Genomic DNA, 20,505 nt, shown 5'->3' with positions numbered 1-20,505 from the left:
AGTGAGCACATTTAAAAACACTGGGTCCTACACATCATATAGTTAACCCTATAAGATCATCTCTCTTTTAAGGTGACTTTGTATGCCATGTACCTAGCCAGAATATTGTGATTTGTAAGTTAAATTATAAGAAGCAATTCTTATTCAGGCCTTAGTTATGAGGTCTTGTGTAAAGGCATTCCTGATTTCAGAACTCAAAGAAAACTTGAAAGTGTTGTTTGTGATATTATTAGTATACACGTTGAGCTGTAAAGGGTTTCCTGGTTTATATATTTAGTGAAGTGAGAAACTAGATTGGGAAGACTAGATTTTATATTCCACATGTACTTTCCAAAATATTTGGAGAAACGGGATGCTTCTAAACGAATCATATACGTGTACGTTTTCTCTGTGAAGAGGGAATAGAAAGGTCCTACTTCTCTAAGCTCTTCTTTCTGCATTTTCCTGACTTAGGACAGCTGCGATGTTGGCAGGCATGCATTTCTGGGGATCTGCTCAGAAGAGCCTCCCCCTGAAGATTCATGATTTTATTCATGTACTGAAATAAGAAGTGTAATAGTGTTGATACATTCTAGTCTTCTTCCTGAGGATCACCCCTGAGCGCCTGAGGGAACTATTTCCCATTGTCTTTGTCTGCTATTCAGTGTTGCATAAACATCTCTGGACTTGTAATGTTTTCATGGCAATGATTTTTATCAGTGATGTAGAGTCAGAAATCAATAGGGTAATATGGAGACAGCCTAGAAATGTAGATATCATTATGCCTAGGCTGGAGGGACAAAGGCAATGGGGTATCCTCACAGAAGCTGGAACTTTCTGCATAAACCTGTGCAAGGAGGGATGTAGCTTCCACTGGAGATATAGCTGAAGACAAAGAGAAGGTGAGAAGCGCCCCAGCTTCTCCCATTCTCTTGTTTCCCGGTGTCCTAGCTATTGGCCCATTGGCTGAATCCACCATGAGGCAGCTGACTCAGAGGAACTCATCCTGAGCTTTGGTTCCCTGCAAAACAAGCTGGAGCAGGGAAGGTGCAGAAATCTTTCATAAACAGGTCTAGTGAGCTCAGGGATGCTACTACAAAAACAAAATAGAAGAACCCTATGAAACTGGATTTATTAAAACTTCTTTGCTTATGTCTATACTAATTTCTATATCTCTATCAAAAAAGGATCCATGAGATTAATTACTTTTTAATGAGAATTGTCACTTTCTACTTGAGCAATTGCTTAGTATTTAATTGGTGGCCACGATAAAACTTATGACCTTGCCTTCTTCCCTCCTTGGCTCCTACTGAGTTGACAGGGAAACTTGTATTTGTGAATTTCATGAGGAACTTCATGACATGCATTTTGTTGGAAACATATTTCTTTGTCATACCTTACTTTTTTCAGTGCTGTATAAACTTTTAAATGTTTACTTCTCTTTGCAAATGGACACTTGATTTTAAAATTTAAAACACATAATTAAAGAATAATATTCCGGGGCCAGCGCCATGGCTCACTTGGTTAATCCTCTGCCTGTGGTGCCAGCATCCCATATGAGCACTGGGTTCTAGTCCCGGTTGCTCCTCTTCCAGACCACCTCTCTGCTGTGGCCCAGGAGTGCAGTGGAGGATGGCCCAAGTGCTTGGGCCTGCACCCGTGTGGGAGACCAGGAAGAAGCACCTGCCTCCTAGCTTCGCATTGGCATAGCTCCAGCTGTAGCAGCCATTTGGGGAGTGAACCAAGGAAGACCTTTCTCTATGTCTCTCTCCCTTACTGTCTAACTCTATCAGTCAAATAAATAAATAAATAAAGAAGAATAATATTCCTTGTTTTCCACATAGGAAGTTGCAAGATGGTGACTCTCAGATTCCCCTCCTGAACCTCAAAATCACAATAATGAGATGTGTTTTTAAATTAATTACAAAAATCATAACCACTAACAGTTGTATTCCCAGTCAGTATTATATTGTTGGACAGAGGTTCATAATTATGTTTTGTCCAATAACCATAGCTTTTTCCTTATGAGATTCCAAACTTTTTTCTCCAGAAATTATTTTCAATATAAATATATTTACAGTTACTTACTTCACATAACATCTCCTCATCAAAGACATTTTCCCTCAATATTCTTGCCAACTGCATTCCTTGTTATGAGTTCCTGTGTTTTACAAGTAATCATAGCCTTAACATTGTAGATCACAGATTCTCACAATAATTTTTCATCAACTTATGATACATCTTGGGTTTATAAAAGCTCACTAACATCTTCATCAGTTGCTATTTCTCCTTGTTGGTTTTCTATTCCTATATAAGCTTTAAAGCTTTACTGCTTCTTGCCAAATACCCTAAGAACTGTGCAATAATAAAGATGTTATTTGTTAAAAATGTCTTTCTTTTAGATTTTTTAATTGAAAAAGATTAATAACATGTAATACACGCATACCTTTGTGGGCAGTGTAAAATATTTCAGCATATAGCATCAACTGATCAAATTTGGTAATCAACTCTCCTTTCTCATGTTTGGATCCTATCAGCTCCTCTCTTCTAGTTTTTTATATAATATATTGTACATTATTGTGAACTATAGTTCCCCTGTTATGCTGGAGAACACAAGAACCTATTACTTCTGTGCTTTGTTATCCTTTACCCAACCTCATTTTCCCCCTCCTGCTCCCACTCTTTGTAGCCCTGGTAATTACAATTTTGTGTTCAGAATGACTTTTTAAATTTTTTTGAAATTGCACATATGAGAGAGAACATGCAGTATTTGTTACTAGATGTCTGTTTATTTTACTTAATATTGTGACCTCCAGTTCTATCCATTTGACTACCAATGTCACTGTTTCATTCTTTTTTTGTGGCTGAATAATATTCTAATTTATATATAGTTTCTTTACACAATCATCCATCAATGGAAATCTAGGTTGATTCGCTACCTTGGCTATTTTGAATATTGCTACAGTGAACATGTGAGTGCTTATATCTTTTTCATATGTTGATTTCTTTTCCTTTAGATATTTACAATGAAGTCAGGTAGCTGGATCCTATGGGAGTTCTGTTTTCAGTTTTTTGAGGAATAGCCATACTGTTTTCCACATTGACAGTCTTAATTTGCATTTCCACCAAAAATGTATCAGGGTTCCCTTTTCTCCATATCCCCATCAACATTTGCTATTTTTGTCTTTTTTTTTCATAGCCATTCTTATTGCAGTGAGATGATATCAGACTGTGGATCTGATTTGCATTTTTCTGGTGGCTATTTTTTCTTATCTTTGTAGGCCATTTGTATTTCTTCTTTGGAGAAATGTCTATTTAGAGACTTTATACATTTGTAAACGGTATTAACTGGTTTTGGTTGAGGTTTTTGAGTTCTCTATTCTGGATAATAATCTTTTGTCAGATAAATAGTTTGCACTATTTTCTCTCATTCTCTTGTATGTTTATCCTATTTATTGTATTCTTTGCTGTGAAGAAATTCCTTCCTTTCATACAATCTCATCTTTCTAGCTTTGCTTTTGTTACCTGGGTAACAAAGCTTCTGGTGCTTTACCCAAAAAAAGTGTTGCCATTTTGATGCCTTGAAATGTTTCCCATGTAGTTTTTCCTAGTAGTTTCATAGTTTCAAATGTTACGAGATACTCTTTTTCTGTATCAGATTAAAGTTCCATGAGGAATTAAACCAAATTTCCTTTGTCCACCATTAAATCTCATTATCTAGCAGATGTTAAATAGGTATTTTTATTTTTATTTTTTAATTAATTAATTTATTTATTTTTGACAGGCAGAGTTAGACAGTGAGAGAGAGACAGAGAGAAGGGTTTTCCGTTGGTTCACCCCTCAAGTGGCCACTACAGCAGATGCATTGTGGCCGGTGCGTTATGCGGATCCGAAGCCAGGAGCCAGGTGCTTCCTCCAGGTCTCCCATGCAGGTGCAGGGGCCAAGGACCTGGGCCATCCTCCACTGCACTCCCGGGCCAGAGCAGAGAGCTGGACTGGAAGAGGAACAACCGGGACAGAATCTGGCGCTCCGACCGGGACTAGAACCCAGTGTGCTGGCGCCTCAGGCAGAGGATTAGCCTAGTGAGCTGCAGCATCGGCCTAACTAAGTATTTTTAAAGGATGAAATGAATGCATGAATAAATGAGAAATATATATGCTAAATTTATCAATGATATAGTTTGAAAATTGTCTTACTGTGTAGATTTCTCATATTATTTTGTTTAAAATATGAGTATAATATTTATATTATGTATTTTACTATATTTTAAAATTTATAATTACCAAGAGGATATGCTGTTATGATTTTGAATAAGTGATCATTCATATCAAAACCAGATGAAGTAAAAATAGTAAATTATCACTACTTATGTCTCAGATCTGACTGGGGGATTAGGACAATTGATGCTACATTTAAGACCAGCATCCCATTTGCAGCCTGTGAGAAGTTAGAGAAACTAAGACTTAGAGGTGTGAAGAGGAAGAGGAAACTTTTAGAGAGAGCTGCTCATGTGCTAATGTTAGTCCCAGTCTCTTCTCTAAGAGGAGTCTTCAAATCCAGTGAGAACAGAGTTTATTAGAACTGTTTGAGGGACTAGTGCTGTGGCATAGTAGGCAAAGCCTCCACCTGCAGTGCTTGTAACCCATGTGGGTGTTGTTTCATATCCGGCTGTTCCTTTTCTGACCCAGCTCTCTGCTATGGCATGGGAAAGCAGTAGAGGATGGCCCAAGTGCTAGGGCCCCTGTACTTATAGGGGAGACCCAGATGAAGCTCCTGGCTCCTGGCTTCAGATTGGGATGGCTCCAGCCTAGCTCCAGAAGTTGCAGCCATTTGAGGATGGAAGACATTTCTCTCTCTCTCTCTCTCTCTCTCTGTCTGCAACTCTGCCTCTCAAATAAATTAATACAATCTTTAGTTAAAAAAAAAAATGTTTGAAAGAACTTGATATCTCTCTCAACAGAGTGTCTAACTCCCACCCGGGAAATCCAAGTAATGAGAGATGGACTAGCTAGATGGTGATAAGACTGCAAAAGAAGAGGTGATTGTTTCACGTAGTTTATGGTTAATTTTGGTTCTATGGGTTAGGTCGGTAGGAGGGGAATGAATGAATAAGTGCAAGTGTTGGAGAGGGGAGAAAGTAGAACTATAGTCCGATACCTGGAAACTGTAGAGAGAGTAAGCCAGGAGCTGGAGGAGAGTGTATTATTCATGTCAAAGGATGGTGAGAAATTCCTAGTCATGGAATGTTTGGATTTCTAAATAATCCACCAAGTATGAACAAGAGAAGAAATTAAGAACTCCCACTGAGTCAGAGAACCATGCTAGCTCGCAAGAGCATCTATCAAACAGAAATATAAACTTTGTCTCCCCTTTATGTATTCTTGCCTGGATTCTTTCAACTCTAGAGGACTCAGAAGCTCAGAGGCAGAAGGTTCAGACACACAAAGTGCAGAAGACGCTGATTGTTCTCCCATCCTTGGCTGCAATGCCCCTATTTGGGAGAGAGTCAAAAAATGGGAAAATGTTGAAGTTCTGTCCATGAAATGGTATTGAACATTTTAATTACTCACTTGGGGGACTCAGAACACTTAACAGTGAGCAGGATCATTGGGGTTTTTATTCAGGAATGAGAAAAGAAAAAGTGCCCTAATAAATAAACGTAAATATGGAGGAAAAGGTGCTTTGTGATTACATTCCCAGAGTACTGCTCGCTCAAAGTGGATATCACATATGTTATTGTTATGCAATATTTTTAACAAACTGTATTTGAGTAATGTGTTGATTCTTAGATAATATTTGAGAGATTCATTGCGTGTATAACCTAATTTAAATAGCTAATTATCCAATAATAAGGTCCACATAATAGGATCACTTAAATAAAGGTCCTTGGCATTTTGTTGAGCAAATAAATGAAAATCAGTCAGAAATTTAGTTACACTTGATGTTTCTTGACACAGCCAAAACTGACATTTATACATGAAGACCATATTATTGTGTGTGTGTGTGTGTGTGTGTGTTAATCAATCATCTAATGAAATTTTCTAGGTCACATTTTCCTGTGCTTAACTAGGTAGAAAAGGCACTCAATTTTAGCAGCTGGTTTATTTCTTCCATGTATCTTGTTCTGTGAGGATGGGTGAATGTTTACATATAGTATCTTAGATATACCAAGACACAACAAATTGAAAATAAGTCAGAAAAATGTTTTAATGTATATTCTAGATGACTTGGAATACTAAATATTTAGACAATAGGGGTTTATTGTAAGCATCAAAATAGGAGGTTTGGGGCCTGTGTTTTGGCACAGTGGCTTAAGCCGCTGCCTTGCAGCAACGACATCCCATATGGTACTGTCAGCTCCCATCCTGGCTTCTCCACTTCTGGTCAAGCTCCCTGCTGCTAATATGCCCGAGAAAGCAGTGGAAGATGGCCCAAGTACTTGGGCCTCTGTCACCAGCATGAGAGACCTGTGTGGAGTGATGGAAGATATTTTCTCTCTCTCTCTCTCACTCTCTTTTTCTCAAATCAAAACGAAACAAAGCAGAACAAGGCAAAATAAAACAAAAACAGGACGCTGGGAATGAACATTTGGTGTAGTTAAGATACCACTTGAGATACCTACATTCTATATCCGAAGACCTGGTTTTAAGCCTTGCTTCTATTTCTGATTCTGCTTCCCATTAATGAATACCCTGAGAGGCAGCAGGTTATGGCTCACGTTACTTGGGTTCCTGCCACTCATGGGGGAAACTTGGATTGAGTTCTTAGCTCCTGGCTTCAGCCTGGCCCAGCCTTGACTGTTCCAGGCATTTGTGGAGTGAACCAGTGGGTGAAAGATCTCTGTCTGTTCTGTATCTCTCTGCCATCCAAATAAGTTAAAATAAAACAAGGTTCTAGGCTTACATGCTAATCCACAAACAGCAATTATTCATTTGATCAAGACTTACTGACACAGAATCTGGATCCAATCCATTCCAGAGACCCCTGGAGCCACGGTTCTCTGATTGAAATATTGACTATCAAAGAAACTGATTCCTTTTGCATCTTTGCTAGTCTCTGTTTCTGTTCTTTCATGCTCAGCTAATACTAACCTCTACAATCCCCAGTACATTATTCCTCAGTTCCTATTATCCAGAATGAAATCTGATTGTTACCCGTTTTGGGGCCAGTGATGTTTGTCCTTCTATGTGAAGTGCTTATGCCTAGTCTAATCAGCTTCAGGAAATTGGAATGATGGTCACCTTGTATAAAACACATTTACCTCCAACTGCTGAGGGAGCTCTTTAACTTAAAAGAAAGTGGAAAGTGACAAATACAATCTGTTACTGTAGCATGTACATTATATGTACTTTTGAATGAAGGTCATTTATATACATATATAGGTGTGAGGGCACTTCAAAAATTTGGAAAATGGAATTAAGTTTAAAAAGATTTTCCATAGTCTTTGTAATACACATTTTCAATGAACTTTTTGAAGACCCTTTTTGTGTACCTGTGTGTGTGTGTGTGTGTACAGGCGTACTAAAGATATAAGTACATTATAGAAAGATTAAAGTATATTGAAAACTCAAAACTAGTTAGCAGATAGAGAATGATAACAACAGTGTGTCTACAGTGGATTAACTACTGTGGTTATGTATAGTTTTGAATGCACAAATAGGTATAGATGCTATAAAAAGATGAGATGAAAAAGAGAAATATATTATAATTTAATTATGGCTAATATGATCTTTTTAATGGTAATAACATTGTTTTTCCTAATTATAAGTACAACTTCTAAGCAAATTATAAAGAATACATTTAAAACTGCATATAAATCCTACCATATTTTAGAAAAATCATTTCATTATTTCTTTCTGTAGTTCCCTATCTATCAGCAAAATTGTATTATGCTACACCGTGCATATTCTTTTGATGTCTGTGTTAGCATCTTTTTCACTTAAAGTAGATTTAGAAATGTTTTTCCAAGCCAATAAATATAAATTTAAATCACTACACTAAAATACTGCGTGGTATTCCATTATGTAGATGTCATGAAATTCATTTAACCTGTTCCTTATAAATGGACATTTAGGTTGGCTCTATAAACATTCTTGTGAATAAATTTTTGCTTATTTAATCATTACATGCTGTTGAATTCCTGGAAGCAAATCACAGCTTCAGGAATTTTAAATTTGTTTAATTGTCTGGTTTTTTGTTGTCAAATTGCCTTGTATATCCACTAGCTTTCCAGGTCCTCACTAGTGTGTATTTTCTTTTTAAAGATTTATTTATTTATTTGAAAGTTGAAATTACAAAAAAAGACAGAGACAGAGATATCTCCCATATACTGGTACATTCCCCAAAGAGCTGTGATGGCCAAGACTGGTCCAGGCCAAAGTCAGGAGCTAGGGAGCTTCATCTTATTCTCCCAGATGGATGGCAGGGTCCTAAGCACTTAGGACATCTGCTGCTGCTTTCCCAGCCATTAGCTGGGAGCTGGATCCGAAGCACAGCAACTGAGACTCTAACCAACACTCTGATATGGGATGATGGCATGACTGATGCCCAAACGCCTGGACCCTTGCAGCCACATGGGAGACTTGGATGGACTTCAAGACTCCTGACTTTGGCCTGACCCAGACTCGGCTGTTGCTGCCATTTGGGGAATGAACCAATTGATGGAAGATTCTCTCTCTCTCTCTCTCTCTCTCTCTCTCTCTCTCTCTCTTTCTCTGAGTCTCTTCATTTCTTTCATCTTTCTCTTTCTACATATACCACTCATGAACCTTCTATTCAAGAATTTGTGCTTCCTTGCTAAGAAATGTTTGACTGCTTCTAGCTTCCTGATCAAGAAAACTTACAACATATTACCTCCACTCTTGAAAGAGGGAGACAATCTTGTACTCCACTAAAGATAGGATGACTCTGAAGTTATGGAGATCTTCAAATTATTTTGTGGTTATCAGGACACTAGAAAGGCTGTTTTAGTGGACTATCTCTCCTCTGACTCCAAATAGTTTATTTTTTGCTTTTATGTTTTTATACAAATGCAAGAGGTTGCTGTTTGCTGATGGTGGTACCTCTAGTTCCCAGTCATTTTTCTGCTCCCTTCCCTCATCCTATTTTTAGTTTTTGGTCTCTCTCTTCTCTGCTCTGTTTATTTTTCCCTTCTAATTTCAGTTGTAGAGGGAATGAAAGCAGAAAGAATAGGAGAAATGAAGATAACAATAAAGCAACTACTATTTTAATTGGAGAAAAACATGTAACAAAAGGGCACATAATTCTTTTTATGCAAATGACAAGAGAATGAATTTAGAATAAAAGGATATCTCCTAAAGGAAGTAATTAGCTATTCTCTCATTGATTTCTCCAAATAATAAATGTACATTGTCTTAACTTAATCAAAAACTCATACATAGGATAAGATTAATTGTGCATAGTATTTCATCGCTCTGAACTTTAGATAAAGCAACAACTCACTTCAATTTCTTAGTATTATGCAGAATGATATTAATTCTCTTAGCTGACTAGATTAACTTTACAGATTAAAGCTTGTAGCCCTCAGAATCCTTAGGTTTTTGACTAGAGCCCCACCAAGTAATAGATGAATGAGAATTATTAATTGAGGTGAATTTGTGACCTTCTTTATCTTGAGCTCTTCAGCTATTGGGCTTCTCTTGTGGTCTGGCTCAGGCACCTGATCCTGCATGACATTCTTATTGATTATCCACTAGTATACTCTTTCTCTTTCTCCTAAAATCTGTATGAACCTAATTCTACTTTTCAGGGGTGAAGGTACTATAAGTCTAGCACAGCACCTGAGTCATAATGCTCAGGTATTCAGTACATCTTTACTACATGAAAGAATGAAGCCATAATATAGAACTTTCTGACAAACCTTCACTTCCATTTTATTACTTAAAAAAAAAGAATTTGTACTTCTAGTTATTCATGAATATTATTGAAATTTTAACTTAAAATCACACACACACACACACATATATATGTGTGATTATATATATATATATATATGATTTTAAAAGCATTTCATCTACATTCTCTTTGCATGTGCTAAAATGTTCATCTTGAGGGTGGAATGTTGTCCTTAGTCTTATGTAACTATGCTGAATGTCTGCTATATTCAAGACACTCTGCTAATCATTCAACAGTTTTTTAAAAAACTTTCTGTTTTGTTAAGATTTGTTTTATTTAGCTGAAAGGCAGAATGAGAGAGAGAGAGAGAGAGGTCTTCCATCTGTTGGTTTATTCCCCAAATGATCACAGCTCCTGGAACTAGGCCAGGCCAAACCAGGAGCCAGGAACATTTTCTGGGTTTCCCACATGGATGCAGGGCCCCAAGCACTAGGGTCATCCTTCACTGCTTTCTCAGGTTCATTAGTGGGGAGCTGGATCAGAAGTGCATCAGATGGGAGTGGAAGAAGTACCTATATATGATGACAACTCTGTAGACATTGACTTTATCTGGTAATCCACAATGCCATGAACATAACATTCTATTTATTCTTGAGAAATTTCCTTTTTTATAAAGAAGAAATGAAGATAACATTTTATGAAAAGGTATTTCCATGTTCATAGTTTTTAAACAAGTTTATTTATTTACTTGAAAGGCAGAGTTAGAGGAAGAGAGAAAGAAATCTTCCATCTGCTGTTTCATTCCCCAAGTGACCATTTAGACAAGCCTGGGTCAGGCTGAAGTAAGGAGCCAGGAACTCCATTTGAGTGCCTCACATAGGTGCAGGGGCCAAGCACTTGGGCCATCTTCTGCTGCTTTCCCAGGTGCATTAACAAGGAGCTAGATTTGAAGTGGGGCAGCCGGGACACAAACTGGCACTCATATGGGATGCCAACATCACAGACAGCAGCATAACCTGCTGCACCTTAACACTGACCCTGAGGATCACAGATTTAATGAGCTGCAAAATAGATCCCCTCATGGGAGCTGGATCAGGAGCCGAGGACAGCATCATAGGTGGCAGCTTAGCCTACTGTACCACAGCTCTGCTGTCATGGAGATAATTCTTTCAGAAGCCATTTATACATGCAAAAGAAAAGTCAATTCATTGATGAAACACCTTCTCTAAACCACAGGATCTGGCATTGTGATGTAGCAGATAAAACAGCTGCCTACAATAATGGCATCCCAAAGCAACAGTTCAAGTCCCAGATTCTTTCCCAGGTGCATTAGCAGGGAGCTGGATCAGAATTGGAGCAGTGAGACTTGAACCTATGACTATATGGGTTTCCGGTGCTGTAGGTGGTGCCTTTTACTCACTATGCCACAATGCCAGTGCATTTTTTAAAAGATTTATTTATTTATTTATTTGAAAGCCAGAGTTATAGAGAGGCAGAGGCAGAGAGAGAGAGGGGTCTTCTATCTGCTAATTCACTCACCAAATGGCCACAATGGCCAGGGCTGAGCCAGTCCAAAGCGAGGAGCCAGGGACCAGGAGCTTCCTCTGGGTCTCTCACATGGGTGCCAGACTTAGCATCTTCTGCTGATCTCCATCTTCTACTGATTTCCCAGGCCATAGCAGAGAGCTGGATCCGAAGTGGAACAGCTGGGACTTGAACAGGTGCCCATATGGAATGTTGGCAATGCAGGCAGTGGTTTTACCCACTACACCACAGCGCTGGCCCCCAGGGCATTCTTAATCATTTTATTTATTTGTTTATTTTTAATTAATTGTATATAATGTAAACTATAAAGACCAACTTATATTGTTAAGAATCCAAATGTAAGAACTCTTTTACTTGGGGTCAGGTTTAGCTACCACCTGAGATTTTCCATATGCACACTGTTTCCAGTCCCAGCTGTTTACTTCCTATCAAGCTCCCTGCTAATGTGCACAAGATGTCACAAGTACTTGGGCCCTTGCTATCCATGTAGGAGACCTGGAAGAAGCTCCTGGTTCAACCTGGCCCACCATGGGCCATTGTGGCATTGGGGAGTGAACCTGCAGATGAAAGATCAACCTCTCTCTGTTTCTTTCTCTGTTTCTGTACCTCTGCCTTTCAAATAAAAAAAAATGAATTCTTTTACTTTTTCTGTTTTTATTTTTGTTGTATTCTTAGTTGCTGAAATACATTTTAAATAATTGCAGTAAGTGTGTTCTACTTTCAATGAACTATTCCCTTCAGATATGCAAGATCATATGTACTGAGTGGCTGCCTATCTTGAAAACTGAGCAGCCTTAGGGCTGGTCACGTTTTTCTTCTATCTTTTTCTTGTGTTGACTATAATAGGCTTTTCCATCCATATACTTCTTGATCTTATTCATCCCCAAAAAGGAACAAGATCAGTCAGATGTAGTACAAGGGAATAACAAACTTTTTTCTTTGAGGACCAGATATGTCAGTTGTCTGTGGATTCACTTGACTTCCTGACACGCTTGCTCAAAAACAGTTGGTAATGATCACATTTAGTAGAGTGAAGCACAAGTTAAACATGGAAAAGTTGGGAACTGATTACATGTTTTTCTCTTTCATGTTCCTCTTTAATGTCAATGAAATCAAGGCTCAAAGAGCAGACATGGTCCTTTGAGATTTGTAATTTGAAAATCTTAATTCATGCTTTAGAAATTGAGTAAGATATTAAAAATGTTAAGCTAAAATAATATTTCCATAATCTCATAATGGTGGCTTAGAGAGGGCATTTAAATGAAAATATATTTTAAAATAGGTTATTTACACAAAGTTTACTGAATAAGACTATGTACTTTATTATTGTCACTAAAAATTGGTGAGTAATTAAGAAACCAAAAACAGAAATTTCTTTCTATTCTCCCAGCCAGACTAGAAAACTGTCACAAAATGGCCACATTATAGATGCTTATAAACCAAAGTGTAATGATTTTTTTTTTTTTTTTTTTTTTTTTTGCATCAACCTGATTTGGCCGAACTCAGATGTGTGGTCAAATATTATTCTAAATGTTTCTGTGACTGTGGTGTTAAGATTAACATCTAAATACATTTTGAAAGTAGACATTTAAAGTGGGCTTTGAGTGAAGATTTCCTATGTAATGTGGGTAATCTCCAGTCACTGAAGCCCTTGATGGCAAAAGACTGACCTCCCCAGAAGAAGGGGGAAGTCCATGGGCAGAGCATCATTGCCCCCAAGCTGTGCTCCTTCCTGGGTCTCCAGCCTGCTGTTCTACCTTTTGCACTTCCCATGCCTTCGTGGTTATTTGAGTCACCTTCTTAAACCTCATTCTTTCTCCCTTGCAACCCCTTCTAGAGACTCTGATTAATACACACAGACTTTGGGAACTTAAATAAACAATATAATGCAGCTGTATTTTTAGGATTCTGAAAAGATTTAGTCCTTTTTTAGAGATTAATCTGATAATGTGGAAAATTGATACTGAAATCTTAGAAAAATCAATGCTCATTGTTACCTTTATTTCATTAATTATTAAAATTCAGTTCTTATTTTTGATGGAGTGTTAAATTTATGGAAGGAGTGAATTTGAAGTTGTATTCCATGTATACAACAAGTATTTCAAATATTAAGATACTTAATCATTTTCTTGGACTTACTCAGTTTGTAGGATCAAATGATAGTCAAACCCCAAGCAAAAATGCACTTTCTAGATTTTACAAAGTGTCATTCTTTTCTGGAAAAAAAATGTTATTGACATTCCCTTCCTTTCATTATAACTGGAACAAATATATTAAATTTTATATGCCTGATTTGGGAAATCAGTTTCTGTCTTCAATAACTGATTGTGTGTTATAGCTGGGTCCTTTACAAATGAAGTGCACTTCTATTGCTTAAAAATTGCTTTCCTGTGCAACATGATGTAGTAATGAATTAAATCCAAATGAGCCTTATATTCACAATGTCATAATATGTAACTCGTCCCCTGTGGAACTTTTTTATTATCTAATACAAGGCAAGCTAATGTCTTCCTCTCATGGCTCACTTCTCAGAAGGGTATGAAGCTTTCAGTATTAGAAATAAAGAAAGAAAACTATGATTTGAGATCAAATTACCTTTTTATAAACTCTCTAAATCACAGAGAACACCTTAAGCTGCCCCCAAATATGCAAATCAAACTGTGATAGAATAAGAAACAAAAGAAGCAGTTCTAATTCTATGGAGTACATTTCTGTCTGTGAGAGAAAAATGAAACTGAACATTTTTCTTTCAGCAGAAATGTGTGCAGGTGGTTTTTTACCTTCAATAAAAATAAAATAAGTGTGGGTGTTTTCTATTTCTTCACTTGATTTCATCATATTAACTATATTCTGTAGGGAACAACTTGTAATATCAGCTGTAGTAATATTGTAGTTCAACCTACTATATACATTTAACAGCTCCAAATTATTAGCCTAATAATTTTTAATTCAATGAAATGCATCAAATGTTTCCTTACAATAGTTACCTTAGTTGTGTCTGTGTAGCATATTTTAATTTAACTGGATATTTTGAAATATATCTTGCCTTTTTATGTGGACCAAGAGCAAAGGCAGAAAATTGTAGTTCACTGGGACAGACAAGATAAATTGTATAAGGCTTTCATATTACTTCTTGTGGATTCCTGAAGATTTTTCTCTAGGAGGAGGTCATTGCAGATTTTTTCTGCATCCTGCTTTTCTCCTCATAGCTGGCTCTGAATCAGTCGCTGTTTGGTGTAACATGTGGTCCAAATCCCTCCCTCTTTCTTATTTTGAGAAGAAGCTGAATTCTTATATTATTTGTTTCTCCTGTTTAATTTTTAATTTAGATTTTTTCAAATAATTAATATCACACACAAAGATAAGAAGCAATATCAAAGCCATATGCTGCTATAGGAAAAGGAGATTCTCAACTTTCTTTTAATTTATGACAGATACAGACTGATGGATTGGCACTTGATGGTTCATTCCCTAAATGCCCACAATGGGTAGGGCACAGCCAAGGCTAAATCCAGGAACTGGGAATTCAGTAAGTTCTCCCACCTGGGTAACAGGAACCCAACTGCTTGGGCTATCACCACTACCTCCCAGGATCTGCATTAGTAGAAAACTGGAATCAGAATTCTGAGCCAGATACCAAACTCTAGTACGCTGATTTGGGATGCAGGTACCTTGACTGTGAGGCTAACCACCAACTCCTGCACTCTATGATTTAAAGTATATATTTTCCTTTATCAAATCTATATTTCAAATTCAAAGTAACACTTGATAGCCCACCATCACAAGAATTATTCAAGATGTGTTTAATCATTGGTCATTTATCCCTGTTACATATTGACTGAGAGCCTACCTAGTGCTGGGCACTAGAGACAAAGTGTCGCTCCCCCTCTTCGCAGAGGAACGACACTAAACCCTGCCTAGGCTTCATATCCGAGTCATGGCACCATTATGTCGCTCCCCCTCTTCGTGGAGGAACGACACAGGACCCTGCGCTGTTCTTTTGTCTGCTCGGCCCTCCCCGGGTTTGCTGCTGGTTCTTCCCGGGTTGGCTACCGACCCTTCCACCTCCGTGGAAGGGCGGTTCCCCCTGCCACTTTCCCCACTTCCGCAGGGGAGCGGCACACTGCCGGCCGGCTCTCTCGGGGGCTGCACAGGTGTTCCTTCAGATAGATGTTCCTGGTGCATGTTGTCTCTCTCCTCCTTTATAGTCCTCTTCCACCAATCCCAACTCTGCTACCCACACGCCGAGTACGCTGCTCTCCTCCAATCAGGAGCAGGTCCTGCTGTTTATTGGTTGAACTCGAGGCAGCTGTGTAGAAGCTGTTTCCTCCTCTCCCAGTGCCATATTGTGGGAGAGCAGATGCATAGAATAAGTCTTAATTCCAGTAACAGTCTAGTCTGAGTTGCTCCCAGTTGCTCCCCACAGATCCCCCTTTCTTTTTATTTTTTGGCATTGATACGCGCCTGTCTTCGGTGCCCCACGGCACACACTCTGCTCTGCTTGCTGGAGTTGCCCACAGGTGCTTACAAGCCCTACCAATCAGGCAAACCGAGTCCGGGTCCTCTCTTCGCCATGTTGTGAGGAGGTTTTTAGGCGCTGATGCGTGCCTGTCTTCGGTGACCTGCAGCGCATGCTCTGCTCTGCTAGAACTGCCTGCAGGTGCTTACAAGCCCTATCAATCAGGCAAACCAAATCCAAGCATTCTCATTGCCATCTTGTGGGGAGACTTATTGGTGTTGATAACGTGCCTGTCTTCGGTGACCTGCAGCCGCCCACAGGTGCTTATCATCTTACTAATCAGGCAGACCGAATCCAAGCTCTCTCATTGCCATGTTGTGGGGAGGCCTTATTTTTCTCTATTTCTCTACCTCCGGGCATTCCTATCTCTCCTATTTTACTTCTATCTGCCAGCATTCCTATTTCTCTCATTTTACTTCTAAACTTCTGTTTCTCTTATCCCCAGCGCCCGCCCCGAGGCTGCTTCTCGGCGCCTCGCCCCACGGCGGCTTCCCGGCTCTGCGTGCTCCGCAGTCTCCGCGCCCTTTGCGCCCACACCACGGCCTTAGCGCTAGCCCCAAGTTCCCTATCTATTCGTGCCCTGTGCACTCTCCCCACTTGTGCCCCACGCGCTCTCTCTGCGCGCGGCAGCTTCCGCGAATCACACAGCCTAGCTCACGTTTCCGCCCCTGGTATTCAGTCTAAGTTCCCCGGGCTAACCTGGCGAATTCAACCTAGCTTACGTCTGCGCCTTTCCGTTTGGCTTCCCGTCTTTTGCTCCCCGGGCTAATCTGACGGATTCCAACCTGGCTTACGCGTCCGCCTCTAGTTTTAGCTTTTCGCCTTTTGCTCCCCGGGCTGACTTGAAAAATCCCAAGCTAGCTTACGTCTCCGCCTCAGCCTGCCCCCGCGGCTTCATCCTCCCTAACATATTTTTCTCTACCCGGTATGTTTCCTAACTTTTCTTCCAACAATATTCCCCTCTCACTTCTCCTGGCTTCTCCCCACAGTCTGTATCTGAGTCTAAGTTTCTTCTTGCTTTCACTTTAAATCCTAACTTCTTTCCCACAGTCCATATCCGAGTCTATGCCTAGGCTTTCAATAGCTTCTTCCGGCACCTCTTCCGTCCTGCTTTTCCCTAGGCTCTTTGCTAGTCTCTCTCTCCGGTATTTTCCCACTTCTTCCCGTTTCTTCCCTCCTAAGTTTCCTATCTGAGTCATGGCACCATTATGTCACTTCCCCTCTTCGCAGAGGAACGACACTAAACCCTGCCTAGGCTTCATATCCGAGTCATGGCACCATTATGTCGCTCCCCCTCTTCGTGGAGGAACGACACAGGACCCTGCGCTGTTCTTTTGTCTGCTCGGCCCTCCCCGGGTTTGCTGCTGGTTCTTCCCGGGTTGGCTACCGACCCTTCCACCTCCGTGGAAGGGCGGTTCCCCCTGCCACTTTCCCCACTTCCGCAGGGGAGCGGCACACTGCCGGCCGGCTCTCTCGGGGGCTGCACAGGTGTTCCTTCAGATAGATGTTCCTGGTGCATGTTGTCTCTCTCCTCCTTTATAGTCCTCTTCCACCAATCCCAACTCTGCTACCCACACGCCGAGTACGCTGCTCTCCTCCAATCAGGAGCAGGTCCTGCTGTTTATTGGTTGAACTGGAGGCAGCTGTGTAGAAGCTGTTTCCTCCTCTCCCAGTGCCATATTGTGGGAGAGCAGATGCATAGAATAAGTCTTAATTCCAGTAACAGTCTAGTCTGAGTTGCTCCCAGTTGCTCCCCACACAAAGTGCTGAGCAAGACATGCAAACTATATACGTTTCTGGTGTTTGTTTGCACTGGCCAGACCTAGGCAATAGGAATAGGTATATTTATATAAATGAAGTACAATGACACAAAATTACACATTATAGAGGCAGCAGGCAGGAAGGAATTGAATATGATTTCCAAATGCAAGCAGGCAAGAAGGAAGGAATTGAATGTAAATTCCAAAGATGTCTAGTGATGATTTTGGAGGAAATGGCCAATTCAACTTCAGATAAACACTGTGGTCCTGGAGGGTGGACCAGTCTCTCTTTGCCACTCCAGGCTTTCACTGAAACTGTAGAACTACTCAGCAGCTAGTTGATGCAGAGCTTGCCCCACTCCCTAGCTCTGGGGATTGCAAATAGTGCTCCTTCGGTACTAACTTACTTGTTTTTCTCCAGTACATTTGCAAATAACAACAACAACAAAAATCTTCACTGCTAAAGAGTAAATTCAATAGCTGCAATCTAAGTAAATATTAAGGAAATCCATGTGAATATCTGTCTTTAGTTTCCATGTCTGTAAATAAATGTCCCCTCCCCATATCAAAGTATTGTGCACTAATGCTTTCACCACTCTTGCTGAATTTTTGTTCCTTTGGAATAACCAACATTGAAGTTAAGTCTTCCAAATAAGAGTCACTGCTCCTTTCCTAGCTCTCTTTAAAATTATGGAAGACAGAGAAATGTATTTAAACGCTTGCTTTTGTCTCAAAAGCATCATTTCTAAGGACTGCCTCTTCACTTACAAGTGCTGTTGCTTTTTCCCCCATAAATTTCACATTGCATAAGGTATGGTTCAAAGAATAAGAAAAGGGATTCTTTCTTATTTCTCAGTCCTATTCTGAAAGAACCATTCGAAGGAAAATATATTAATTCTGAATTCTCGAGTTCTTGGTTTTTATTTAATCAGTTGCAATCTTGTACTTTGGTAATTATATGCAATTATGGTCTGACACCCAGTGGTGTATGTTAGCTTTCTAAGACTGCAGGCAGTATCAGTGATGATACGTTTCTTTTCAGACACAGAAATTAAATACAGAGAATCACATGGATTTTCTTAACGTCTGCTGATACTGCAGCTTCAGTCCTTCAGACAGATGGGGACTGGGATGGGACAGGTGTTCTGTTATATCATTTTATGATGGCCCTTTTTATTTGCAAGGTATAGCTAAAGAGAGAGGATTTGGGGACTGCAGGATTTGGGAAGGCTCAAGAGTATGTTCTAAGAAATGAGGGGCAGTACCTCTGTGGTAATCATGAAGGTAGAGCAGATAGTGATTGCTGCTGGCAATTTTCATTCCAGAAATAAACAGGAAGAATAAATTTAGAAGCTGTGGAAAACGTCACCGTGAGAATAATTTGTTGATGGGGGGAAAGATATGAAAACAATACAATGTGACAAATAAAATAAGAAATTCAGAGGACAATTTAGAGTGAGAGAAACAAGATAACAAGATGAGAAGAAAAATAAGACATATTGAGTTTTTCTTTTGTGTGCTGGCTCTGAAAGTAATCTCAAGTGCTCAGCATTGTGATACAAGTGAGTTAAATTAGCGCCTACTATGTTAGCATCCCCTATGAGCACCAGTTCATTTCCCAGCTGATCTACTTCCAATCCAGCTCCCTGCTAACGTGCCAGGGAATGCATTGGAGGATGGCCCAAGTGCTTGGGCCCCTGCCACCCATGTGGGAGACCCAGATGGAATTCCAGGCTCCTGCCTTTGGCCTGGCCCAGCACTGGACATTGCAGTTATTTGGGGGAGTTGACAAGCAGATGGAAGATCAATTTATCTCTCTCTTTCACTGTCTCTGTCTCTCTCTCTCTCTCTTATTCTGCCTTTCAACCAAATAAATCTTAAAAAAAAACTAATCTCAGAAGGCAGTGCCACTGTGAGATTCTACTCTACAAAATTATTAAAAGGGAAGAGAAAAAACTACAATATAACATTAATGGGTGAAATTATCAACAATAGGGGAAAAGAGAAACAGCAACTCAGCTGTTCAGATCTGAAAAATCTCACCTGGCCTTTTCCTGGATGGGGCTGTGTGCAGGCCCTGGGTAGAAAGTGATATCAGCTCTAAGAGACATTACATAGACTTGAGTCTGAGTCTGGAAAATGAAGTCATGATCTGAAGTGGGATCCTGGGAAAGCTGCAACATTTAGCAGAAAACCAGACACAATTTGAGGTCTCAGTTGACCTTTGAAAGTTGCCCAGGACTTCCCAAAATCTTTAGCTAAGTCATGCACACAATGTTTGATGGAGGTCCCACTGGATTTTTCTGTGGATTAAACTGCTTAAGTCTGCCATAAAAGTATTTCTGTCTACTGTTTCTGAAATTTCCCTGAAATGTTGGGCAATAGGAATATGTACCTGGCGCTGTGATTGAAAGACCAACTCAGGTTCTATAATACTAATCTAATTATCAACTCAGGATCCTTTTAGAGAACTACTGATGAATAATATGTTTGGGAAAATAAAAAGGTATGGTTTCACTCTGAAGCAATTGCTCATACCTCAGCTGAGGTCCATAGCACAGGTCACTTGAAATTTCAGAGTCATGTTTGTCATGATCCAAAGGGTAAATTAGATTCATTTCATGTATATCATTATTCCCTGTGGTACAATGTTATATATCTATATGGACATTTGTGAATATTTGAAATGCGAATTTCTATCACAGTGCCACAGACAACTTAGAAATGGACTTGGAATCATTCTGCCTAAGATCAAAACGCCTCTCAATTGCATCCGGCTATATGATCTTGAGCTTTCTTAGGTTTAGAGTGATACAATTTCTCATTCATTAAATATAGTTAATAAC

The 20,505-nt window shown here is 39.6% G+C and overlaps 1 protein-coding gene across 12 annotated transcripts in view; it reads left to right on the top strand.

Annotated features, from left to right (window-relative positions):
- Positions 1-20,505, top strand: part of NAALADL2 (N-acetylated alpha-linked acidic dipeptidase like 2) — a 1,439,631-nt gene that overhangs the window by 672,976 nt on the left and 746,150 nt on the right. The window lies entirely within an intron of this gene.

Source organism: Oryctolagus cuniculus, chromosome 4 (genome assembly GCF_051225735.1).
Source record: "Oryctolagus cuniculus isolate XC-2025 breed Fujian yellow rabbit chromosome 4, ASM5122573v1, whole genome shotgun sequence".
In the NCBI taxonomy this organism is placed as follows: Eukaryota; Metazoa; Chordata; class Mammalia; order Lagomorpha; family Leporidae; genus Oryctolagus; species Oryctolagus cuniculus.
The sequence above is the reverse complement of the archived record's forward strand: the minus strand, read 5'-3'. Positions and strand labels throughout refer to the sequence as shown.